General features: G+C 37.6%; 1 non-coding gene across 1 annotated transcript; it reads right to left on the bottom strand.

Moving 5' to 3' along the window:
- Positions 1-5,836: 5,836 nt before the first annotated feature.
- Positions 5,837-5,943, bottom strand: LOC114391330. The gene has a single exon (XR_003662122.1). It is a non-coding gene; the product is annotated as a small nucleolar RNA R71 (small nucleolar RNA).
- Between the last annotated feature and the right edge of the window lie 6,535 nt (positions 5,944-12,478).

Raw genomic sequence — 12,478 nt, 5'->3', positions numbered from 1 at the left:
CACGTATCTCACAAATTAACACATGTTAAACTTTACACTTATACTCAATCTCAATAACAATATTATAATCTCAAAGCAACATGTTATTCCACAATTCATCATATATTCCATTTATAAACACTGCTCATGAATTACACAATACCACAACCTTACAATTATGTTTCAAACATGTTTAACACATTGTGCTACAATTTAATACTGGTTCCTAACTAGGAACCTACACTTTCTCTTTAACAATGCGCATAAACATTGGTCGGATTATTGTATAATTCACAGCTCACAATATCATTATTGTAACATCAAATGTTAAACACATCCACTTATTCACAACCAACTATCATACCCACAATTTAACATCTCATAACATTCCTAATGATATTCACAAGGTACAACATACACATGTTTATCAAATCTAACCATAATATTCTCAAACTCCAACACTTAATAATTTTTAGAATCATATTATAACAACTCTACAATATTATTTACATAAAATATTAATATAAATAAATATATAACTAATTCTATATATATATAAACTAGCATACATCATATTGGACCACGAATTTAAAGTAAGCTTTCAATGCACAAATTCTAAATAATTATATAAACACTTTGGTCAATTTCAATTATGATATTAATTTTAAACTATATAAAAAAAACCTAAAAAGCATGAAACAGAGAAAATACAAAATCAATATCTCACTCTAAATTTCTCCTTACTTTATTTCATAAATTCGTGCTAATTAGAAAAATGCTCGATTTATAGGGTTCACACTCGACACAATAGCATATCAATTTCACAACAATTGGTTTGTCAAACATATATAATTCACAATTATAATTATAAGGATAGAATAAAAAATAACGAAAACACCCAAAAACTCATTCCAATTGATACTCTAAGGATCCCTACACATGTTCTCACTAATCTCCAATTGTGAATAACTCATCCCTTACCTTTAAGCGAACTCACGTGTCTTCTGAAAGCGATAGCAGCATCTTTAGCAATTTTCTGAGATTCCTCAATTTTTCCTCTGATTGTTCTGATAGAGTTCCCAAACGTTAGAGAGAAAGAGAAGGGATTGAAGCTTTCATTCTGTACTGCTTCGTGCGATGCATATTTCTCCATCCACAGACATTTTTTTACAAATCCCAACGGTGAAGGTATGCGGAATTGGATCGCGAACAACCTATCAAAATTTCACGGCAAACCGGGATCATAGTTTTACCGAGACAACTCTGGGTTTCTGCGGAAAAGGAAAAGGCTACTATGCGAAGGGTATTTCTCTCAGTTCATACATGATATCCAAATTCCCAATGGTGAGAATACTCGTAACAGGGTTGCGAACCTGGTTCTTAAATTTCATGACGATCAAACGGTGAATGAGTCCGAGATCGTCATTTTTCTGAGACAAGTTCGATGGTCTGCGGCAAAAAGAGAGGATTTGAGAGGAGAAAAGGGAAAAACAAAAATGAGGCAAAGAGGAGGCACCTGACTCAACATAGCTATTTATACCTAGGGTACTCAGCCTATTATTTGCTCTATATTTATTTATTTATTTATTTTTACTAAAAAGATTTTTAAATTTATTTATGAGAAAAATGGGATGTTACAGAGACTAAAAATGTTGAATTCTTTGAAGACGTTTTCCCTTTGAGATCTAGTACTAGTTCCAGTAATGTTTCTAGTCTTGAACAACTTAGTTGAAACCTATAGTGAACCTATAAGTGAGGATTTGAGGAGAAGTAAAAGACATAGGATAAAGAAATCTTTCAGATACGACATTTATACATATCTTATTAAGGATGATCCTTCAAGTTTTTCAGAAGCTATTAGTTCTTCAGATGTAAACCTTTGGGAGCAAGCCATAAGGATTGAAATTGATTCTATTAAAAAGAATAATACATGGACTTTAGTAGATCTACCTGAGGGTGCAAATCCTATTGGATATAAATGAATCTTTAAGAGGAGGTATAACCCTGATGGATCTATAGATAAGTATAAGGCAAGGTTGGTTTATAAAGGGTTTACTCAGAAACCTAAAATAAATCTTTTTTATACCTTTGTGCCTATTACAAGGATTTCCTCCATTAGGATTTTGATAGCCTTAGTTGCAATCCATAAGTTAGTGATTCATCAAATGGATGATAAGATAACATTCTTGAATGGTGATTTAAAGAAAGAGATATATATGACACAACCCAAGGAGTGTGTGGTGGATGGTCAAGAGAACAAAGTGTGCAAACTTTTGAAATCTCTATATTGTTTAAAACAAACGTCTCAACAATGGCATGAAAAATTTATTAAGACTTTACTTGTTGATGGTTTTTCTAGTAGTTATGTTGATAGATTCATGTATACAAAGTCTGTGAATGACGATCATGTTATTATATGCTTATATGTGGATGACATGCTTATTTTTGGTACATGCAATGATATAGTTTTTAAAACTAAATCTTTCTTAGCATCTAAATTCGATATGAAAGACATGGATGAAGCAAGTGTTATTTTGGGAGTTAAAATTATAAGGAAGGAAGATAGTATATTACTATCCCAAGAGCATTATGTTGAGAAACTTCTTAGGAAGTATAAATATTATGACTTTAAGTCACTGAATACCCCTTATGATGCTAACTTTCAATGAAAGAAAAATATAGGAGAACCAATTGTGCAAACTCAATATGCCCAAATCATTGGGAGCTTACTTCATTTGATGAACTTTTCTGGACCTGATATCGCATATGCAATAGGCAGATTGAGTAGATATACCTGTCATCCTAATCAGGACCATTGGGATGCACTTGCTAGACTCATGAGATATCTGAGAGGTACCATGGATTATAGTATTGAATACAGTGGATTTCTAGTAGTACTTGAAGGATATAACGATGCTAACTAGATCTCTGATTCAGATGAAACAAAATCCACTAGTGGTTATATGTTTACTCTTGGTGGTGGTGCGGTAGCTTGGAGATCAACTAGAAAAACTATTGTTGCTAGATCAACAATGGAGTTGGAGTTTGTTTCTCTAGAAATGGCTAGTAGTGAGGCTAAGTAGTTGAAAATTTTCCTAGCTAACATTCCTTTGAAAATGAAACCAACCTCATCAACGTCTATGCATTGTGATTCCCAATCAACAATAGTTGTGGCTAAGATGGGTAAACCACTACCACACACCAAGTGTTTTTGGTTCATATAGTTTGTTACACCAACTACATTGTGTGTTAAGTCTGATGTGCCATCATTTTCTTCTATTTTCTAAACCCTTTTTGCACCATTTTAATTATTGATTGGTCTTAATTGTCAATTAATTAGGCAGTTTTATTATTTGGGCTCATTTAGCTAATTTGATGTTTTTAATCTAATTTCAGGAATTAATGAAACATTGGGCTTAATCCGGATTTTGGTTGTGGACTTGAAGAGGACAAATAAAGCATCGCTTACCTTAGTTAATTTATAATTAGGAAATTTCGCAATTTTATTTTATGTTGTTCAGTGTTTATTTCGTTTTGGGCCAGAGTATTGTAATAGGGCCCAGTGACTTTGAGTGACTCTTTTTAAATAGTTGCATTGGGATTCGTGCAGGGCATTCTATTCTGCTATGCTATTTTCATTATTCAGAGCTTTGGTTTTAGGTTTTCACGTTTTTCTGTTCCCTTGTTACAGTTTTCGTTCTTAATGCAAATTTCCGTTTTCTGCTTCTAATTACGAGTTCATTCTTGCTTCTTCTTCTACTTTCATTTACGTTTCTGTTCATTTACATTCTTATTCATTTACGTTTCTGCTTCATGTTTCATTTGCGTTTTCTGTTTGAATCCATGGAAGGCTAGATTTTCTGGTGTTGTTTCCTTTTGAGGACGAAGCCCAACTCTCTTTGAGGTTTCGTTTGTAATGTGGTTTCCTGGCAGTTTTCCCTTCACCAGTTATCCCAATTTCGTGAATATTAATCAGTGCACGCTTCGTGTTCGATTAATTGCCTCTGAGCCTAACTTGCGTTCATGCTTAATGGACGAAGGGCTAACTGGTGTATGTGGTGCCTAATCACGTATTGAAAACCCTAAGTTGATTTTCGCTTAGTAAATTGAAATAGGGTTGGATTAAGTGGTTGACTGTTAGGGACGAATTCTCCATAACCTAGGATAAGAGAGTGGCTTCTGAATCAGAGGAAACAACCCATTTTTAATATTAGTAGTTTCGTATTCCATTTTATTTGTTCTGCTCTTTAATTACCAAACAACCAACCCCCCCCCATCGTTACTGTTACTGCAAGTATATTATGAACATTTGGCTTGTCACTGCTCGTTGGGAAACGACCTAAGATCACTTCCTAGTTACTGCATTTTCATGTTTATTTGATTCGGGTACGGCCTCAATCAAATTTGACGCCGTTGCCGGGGAGCAGTGTCCAAAGGTTCATAATAGCTAGCTAGTGTTGTGTGTTTAATCCTTTCGTGTTTTATGTTTAATTGTTAGTATTGTGTTAGTGTTGTTTAGTGTCCTGGTATTTTGTTTAATGTGTGTTCTGTTTCAGTTTTCCCATTAAGCGTTTCCCCTGTTTCAGTCTTGGGTGTTTTGCTGTGAAGATTGTGCTTGAAAACAGAGTAGTAGTAGAAATCAGCTTGCGGAAAAACAGAGTAGTAGTAGAAATCAATTAGAGACGGATTTTAGCGACCACCCATGCTGAATTATTTGGGATTTTTTGTTTTAGTAGCTAGGGTTGTTATTTTTGGCTGAATTTTTTTGTGGTAACTTCTTTTAATCCATATTATGTGGGAAAAATAGCTAGAGCCTTTAGTTTGGTCAGATTTGGAAGTTCCAAAAAACTAGCAAATTTTGTGTTTGTCAAAATTTCAAATGGCCATAACTTTTGCTCCGGTTATCAGAATCGCAATTATTATATATGCATTTGGGGTAGAAAAAAATTTCCTACGCCATGGCAGCCCACCATAGGCCGGCTGAGGTCTCCATCGTCCAAAAAAAGCGATTCTGTCAAAAGTTTTTTATTTTTCAAGTTTTATTCACTTATTTTTCTTAACCTACCAATTTTAGCTTTCATAGTTAGAATTTGAATTTTTGTCTGAAATTTTTTGTGCTATCTTCTCATCATTTTATAAGGTTGCTCACAAAATTTTAAGTCATTTGGATATCATTTGAGGGTAGCTGTAGTTCAAACCTACACCTTTATTTACATGACAAGGCAACTAGTTGTGTGCATGCTGAATGTAGTGTATGACTAGAGGCAATCCATCTGACTTACAACCCTTTGATCCTGAGATAGATAGGACATTTCATAGATTAGTTAGGCATCATTTTATACCTTTTGATCATTCTGAGCATTCCATAACTGGTGAATCTGTACATTCTGTTATTGGTGATTTTGAACATCCTGATCTTGAGCATTATAATTTTGAGCATTCTGATTCTGAGCATTCTGATTTTGCACATTCTGAGAACATGGCACAACCTCCACCTCGTGAGAGGACTCTAAGGGAAATGGCTGCACCTGATTTCACCTATGAAAGCTTGTGCATCCAATACCCTGATGTGGATGTCCCATATGTTCTTAAAACTGGACTGATTCATTTGCTTCCAAAGTTTCATGGCCTTGCAGGTGAAGACCCGCACAAACATTTGAAAGAATTTCACATTGTCTGCTCCACCATGAAACCCCCAGATGTCCAAGAGGATCACATATTTCTGAAGGCTTTTCCTCATTCATTAGAGGGAGTGGCAAAGGACTGGCTGTATTACCTTGCTCCAAGGTCCATCACGAGCTGGGATGACCTTAAGAGAGTATTCTAAGAAAAAATTTTCCCTGCTTCCAGGACCACAACCATCAGGAAGGATATCTCAGGTATTAGACAACTCAGTGGAGAGAGCCTGTATGAGTACTAGGAGAGATTTAAGAAACTATGTACCAGTTGCCCCCACCATCAGATTTCAGAACAACTTCTTCTCCAATATTTTTATGAAGGACTCAGTAATATGGAGAGAAGTATGATAGATGCTGCCAGTGGTGGAGCCCTTGGAGACATGACTCCTGCTGAAGCCAGAAATTTAATTGAGAAGATGGCCTCCAACTCCCAGCAGTTTAGCGCCAGAAATGATGCCATAGTCATTAGAGGAGTGCATGAGGTAGCTACAAACCCATCTGCATCATCTGAAACTAAGAAGCTTGAAGGCAAACTGGATGCGTTGGTCAACTTGGTAACCCAGCTGGCCTTGAATCAGAAATCTGTACCTGTCGCAAGGGTTTGTGGTTTGTGCTCCTCTGCTGACCACCATACAGACCTTTGCCCTTTCATGCAGCAACCTGGAGCAATTAAGCAGCCTGAAGCTTATGCTGCAAATATTTACAATAGACCTCCTCAACCTCAGCAGCAAAATCAACCACAGCAGAGCAATTATGACCTTTCCAGCAACAGATACAACCCTGGATGGAGGAATCACCCTAACCTCAGATGGTCCAACCCTCAGCAACAACAACAGCAGTCTACTCCTTCCTTCCAAAATGCTGCTGGCCCAAGTAGACCATACATTCCTCCACCAATCCAACAACAACAACAACCCCAGAAACAGCCAACAGTTGAGGCCCCTCCACAACCTTCCCTCGAAGAACTTGTGAGGCAAATGACTATGCAGAACATGCAGTTTCAGCAAGAGACCAGAGCCTCCATTCAGAGCTTAACCAATCAGATGGGACTATTAGCTACCCAATTGAATCAACAACAGTCCCAGAATTCTGACAAGCTGTCCAAAATCCCAAAAATGTCAGTGCCATTTCATTGAGGTCGGGAAAGCAGTGTCAAGGACCTCAACCCGTAGCACCTTCCTCATCTGCAAATGAACCTGCCAAACTTCACTTTATTCCAGAAAAAAGGTGATGACAAAAATCTACCTAACAATTTCTGTGCAGGTGAATCTTCTTCCACAGGTAATTCTGATTTGCAGAAGCAGCACATTCCCCCTCTTCCATTCCCTCCAAGAGCAGTTTCCAACAAAAAAATGGAAGAGGCAGAGAAAGAGATCTTGGAAACGTTTAGAAAAGTAGAGGTAAACATACCTCTGTTGGATGCAATAAAGCAAATTCCAAGATATGCCAAATTCTTGAAGGAGCTGTGCACTAAAAAGCGGAAGCTTAAAGGAAGTGAACGAATTAGCATGGGCAGAAATGTCTCCGCATTGATTGGTAAATCTGTTCCTCAAATTCCTGAAAAATGCAAAGATCCAGGTACATTCAGCATACCTTGTATTATAGGGAATAGTAAGTTTGACAATGGCATGCTAGATTTAGGAGCCTCTGTTAGTGTTATGCCTCTGTCGATTTTTAATTCTCTATCTCTAGGTCCCTTGCAGTCAACTGATGTGGTAATTCATTTAGCTAATAGAAGTGTTGCCTATCCTGTTGGTTTCATAGAAGATGTCTTAGTTAGAGTTGGTGAACTGATTTTCCCTGTTGATTTTTATATCTTGAATATGGAAGATGGATTTTCTCAAGGATCAGTTCTCATCATTCTAGGCAGACCCTTTATGAAAACTGCTAGAACTAAGATAGATGTTTATGCAGGCATACTGTCCATGGAGTTTGGTGATATAACTGTTCATTTTAATATTCTGGATGCTATGAAATACCCATCTGAAGATCTTTCTGTATTTCGTGCTGAAATAATTGACCATGTTGTTGATGAATACATGACTGATCTTTATTCTAATCTGCATGCCTCTCACTCTTCATGCATTGAGTCTGAAATTGTACTTGATCATATGTTTGAATTTGATGCTGAGAGTGATATTGATTGCATGCCTGGTGGTAGTGTTTTACCTCTTGAGATTGATTTTATAGAGTCAGATAGGACTAACCATGTTTCAGGAAGTACACATACCTCTGACTTTCTTTATGAGGTAAAGGCTGAGAAACCATCTCCTTCTACCACTGTCCAGCCGACCACACCAGAATTGAAGCCTCTGCCATCAAATTTAAAATACGCTTACTTGGATGATAGCAAGAGTTTTCCAGTGATTATATCTGCCTCCCTTGCTGATGAGCAAGAGGAGAAGTTGTTGTCAGTTCTCAAGAAGCATAAGAAGGCTATAGGCTGGACCCTGGCGGACATTCCTGGTATTAGCCCATCCACATGTATGCATCGAATAAATTTAGAGGATGGAGCTAAACCAGTAAGACAGCCACAGAGAAGACTCAACCCGGTGATTCTTGATGTAGTGAAGAAGGAGATAACCAAGCTTTTGCAAGCTGGAATCATTTATCCTATCTCTGACAACCAATGGGTGAGTCCCGTCCAGGTAGTCCCGAAAAAGATTGGCCTCACAGTGATCAGAAATGAGAAGGAGGAGCTGATTCCTACTCGGGTGCAGAACAGTTGGAGAGTCTGCATTGACTATAGGAGGCTGAACCAGGTTACCAAAAAGGACCATTTTCCCCTGCCATTCATTGACCAGATGCTTGAACGCCTGGCAGGTAAATCCCACTACTGTTTCCTTAATGGTTTTTCTGGTTATATGCAAATTACTATTGCTCCTAAGGATCAGGAAAAGACCACATTCACCTGCCCCCTCGGCACTTTTGCTTATAGGAGGATGCCTTTCGGCCTGTGCAATGCCCCTGGTACCTTCCAGCGGTGCATGATTAGTATTTTCAGTGATTTTTTAGAAAATTGCATAGAGGTGTTTATGGATGATTTCACTGTATATGGATCCTCTTTTGATTGTTGTTTGAATAGTTTGGAAAAAGTTTTGAATAAATGCATTGAAACTAACCTTGTTCTAAATTTTGAAAAATGTCATTTTATGGTTGAGCAAGGTATAGTTTTAGGCCACATTATTTCCAATAAGGGTATTGAAGTAGATCCTGCAAAAATTTATGTTATTTCACAATTGTCTTACCCCTCTTGTGTGCGAGAGGTGCGATCTTTTCTTGGTCATGCAGGATTCTACAGGCGCTTTATAAGGGATTTTAGCAAAGTAGCCCTTCCACTGTCCAACTTGTTGCAAAAGGAGCTGGAGTTTGACTTTAATGACAGATGCAAAGAGGCTTTTGATTGCCTCAAAAGAGCGTTGACTACCACCCCCATCATCCAGGCACCCGATTGGACAGCCCCTTTTGAGCTTATGTCTGATGCATCAAATTATGCATTGGGGGCTGTCCTTGCTCAGAAAATTGATAAATTGCCCAGGGTGATATATTATGCTTCTAGGACTTTAGATGCTGCCCAAACAAATTATACTACTACTGAGAAAGAGCTTCTAGCCATTGTTTTTGCTCTTGAAAAATTTCGATCTTATTTGCTTGGTACTCGCGTTATTGTTTATACTGACCATGCAGCTCTAAAGTACTTGTTGAAGAAGGCTGATTCTAAGCCTAGGTTGATCCGATGGATGCTCTGGCTCCAAGAGTTTGACTTGGAGATCCGTGATAGGAGCGGAGCACAAAATCTAGTTGCTGATCATTTGAGTCGGATCGAACGTGTCTCTGATGCAGATTCACCTATTCGGGATGATTTCCCGGATGATCATTTGTATATATTGTATAGTATTTTTGACTCTCTTTCTACTCCCTGGTTTGCTAACATTGTCAATTATTTAGTTGCCTCTGTTTTTCCTCCCTTAGCATCTAAGGCCCAAAAAGATAAGATTAAAAGTGATGCTAAGCATTTTATTTGGGATGACCCCTACTTGTGGAAATTGTGCAGTGATCAGGTCATTAGACGGTGCATTCCAGATCATGAGACTGACTCAGTCCTGCAGTTCTGTCATTCTTCCGCACTGGGAGGTCATCTGGGTGTTCAAATGACAGCTCGCAAAGTGCTTGATTGTGGTTTTTATTGGCCCACCATCTTTAAAGATGCGTGGAAGATCTGCAGCACTTGTGAGCAGTGTCAGAGAGCAGGAAATACACTTACATGGAGACAACAAATGCCTCAGCAACCTATGTTATTTTGTGAGGTGTTTGATGTCTGGGGTATAGATTTCATGGGTCCTTTTCCTGTCTCTTTTGGTTATGTTTATATTCTCCTTGCAGTTGATTATGTTTCAAAATGGGTGGAAGCCAAGCCCACTAGAACTAATGATGCTAAAGTTGTCGCAGACTTTGTCAGGTCTAATCTATTTTGCAGGTTTGGAGTACCTAAAGCAATTGTTAGTGATCAAGGAACCCATTTTTGCAACAGGACAATGCATGCCCTGCTTAAAAAGTACGGGGTGGTACACAAGGTATCCACACCATACCACCCCCAGACTAATGGACAGGCAGAAATTTCTAACAGGGAAATCAAGAGAATTCTAGAGAAGATTGTGCAGCCAAGCAGGAAAGATTGGAGTACCAGGCTTGATGATGCTCTCTGGGCACATCGGACTGCCTACAAAGCACCCATAGGAATGTCTCCTTATCGGGTTGTCTTTGGAAAGGCATGTCATCTTCCAGTGGAAATTGAGCACAAAGCATACTGGGCAGTGAAGACTTGCAACTTCTCTATGGATCAAGCTGGTGAGGAAAGGAAGTTGCAACTGAGTGAGTTAGATGAAATCCGCCTAGAAGCCTACGAGAATGCCAAGTTCTACAAAGAAAAGACCAAGAAGTTCCATGATAGCATGATAGTTAAAAAAGACTTCGTGGTTGGGCAAAAAGTGTTATTGTATAATTCTAGGCTTGGACTCATGAGTGGTAAGTTGAGGTCTAAGTGGATTGGTCCTTTTGTTGTTACTAATGTTTTTCCTTATGGTACAGTTGAGATCAAAAGCGACTCCACAAACAAGAGCTTCAAGGTCAACGGACATCGACTTAAGCCATTCCTCACAAACCCTTCTTTAGTGGACGTAGTGGTGGAAGAGACTTCCTTACTCCACCCTACTCTTCCTCCACCATGATTAGGGAGTTTTTCTTTTCCTATCTCCTTCTTTGCTTTTATTACACTTGTCCGATTCTCTTTGATGATTTAATTGTTTTTAATCTTTTAATTGTGCTACATTGAGGACAATGTGTTGTTTAAGTATGGGGGGGAGTGTTCTTTGGTTTTGCTAGTTTTGTTGGTTTGTTAATTTTTTAGTTGTGTTATTTGTTAATGTGTTACTTTCGTCGGATTTTCAGTTTAATATTTTGGGTCAATTTCGTGTGCACGTACGACTTTGCATGTTTTTCTTTGAATTATAGGATATGTTCAAGAAATGGGTAATTGTTTTGAAAATAAAAGTTCTTGACATTTTGTGACTTGAAATCCTTGATTCTTCTCTACATGTCATGATAGTTTTGAAAGCTCAATTTGAAAGTGATGATTTTACCTTTGTGAGAATTTGAGCCATCCATCATTATAATCATTTGGTGTGTTTTGCCCCATTGATTGCTTGCACAATAGCCTTGACTTGATTCTTGTTGATGCGTCCTAATTCACATGCATATTTGGAAATGATTAAGGCAATTTTGTTCTTATAAGCTTCTAGCCAAATGGACTTACCTTGAATTAATTCCTTTGATAGCCCTTTGAGCCTTGTTTCCCTTTCCTTGTTTTGAAGCTCACTACAAGCCTTAAGTGAAAAACCATGATATTACCATATCCTTAAGGAAATTTGGAGCTTTGGAATTGTTTTGGGAATAAGTGTGGGGGGTTTTTGTTTCATTGGACAACTTGTTTTGTTGGCTATGCTTCATGATGTATTTTGGGCCATACTTGATGTACATTGTATATTGGTTAAATGTTGGACATGCTGAATGAAATGTTGTTTCTCAAAGGCTAAGAGTAAAAAAAAAAAAAAATTCGAAAAAAAAAATTCGAAAAAAGAAAAAGAAAAGCAATAAAGTTGAGTGAATAAGATCTTAAATGGCACAAGAATGATGAAACTCTTGGTTTACTCTTCATGTTTAATTTTTATCTTTACTTCTTTTTATTTTCTTATTTTTTTCTTAATATGCACTTATTCCCCTTTGCTCCTCTATTCCTTTGGGATTTAGCCACTTATTCCATATTTCTCCATACTTGTCTTGGCCCATTACAACCTTAAAAGACCTTTTGATCCTCATGTGCTTGTGTTTATGGGTTGATTGTCAATTTTAAATCTTGCCAAGTTTATGTGGTGTTGCTTTCATGGGTGCTTTGAGGGTAAATAGTAGCCTAAACACTTGAGAGATAGAGTGTATATCTTGTGAGGCTTTATCACTTTTCATTCTTGAGCTGATTAACTATTTTGCCATGATTGGGTTGTTTGGATGATTTCATGAATGTCTTGACTTTTTGGATCTCCTTATGTTAGATGTTACACTTAAAAAGCGGAAAGCTTAAAGAAGTGAACGAATTAGCATGGGCAGAAATGTCTCCGCATTGATTGGTAAAATCTTCCTCAAATTCCTGAAAAAATGCAAAGATCAGGTACATTCAGCATTACCTTGTATTATAGGGAATAGTAAGTTTGACAATGGCATGCTAGATTTAGGAGCCTCTGTTAGTGTTATGCCTCTGTCGATTTTTA

Source organism: Glycine soja, chromosome 16 (assembly GCF_004193775.1).
Source record: "Glycine soja cultivar W05 chromosome 16, ASM419377v2, whole genome shotgun sequence".
Taxonomy (NCBI): domain Eukaryota; kingdom Viridiplantae; phylum Streptophyta; class Magnoliopsida; order Fabales; family Fabaceae; genus Glycine; species Glycine soja.
This window is presented reverse-complemented; position numbering and strand designations above follow the sequence as displayed.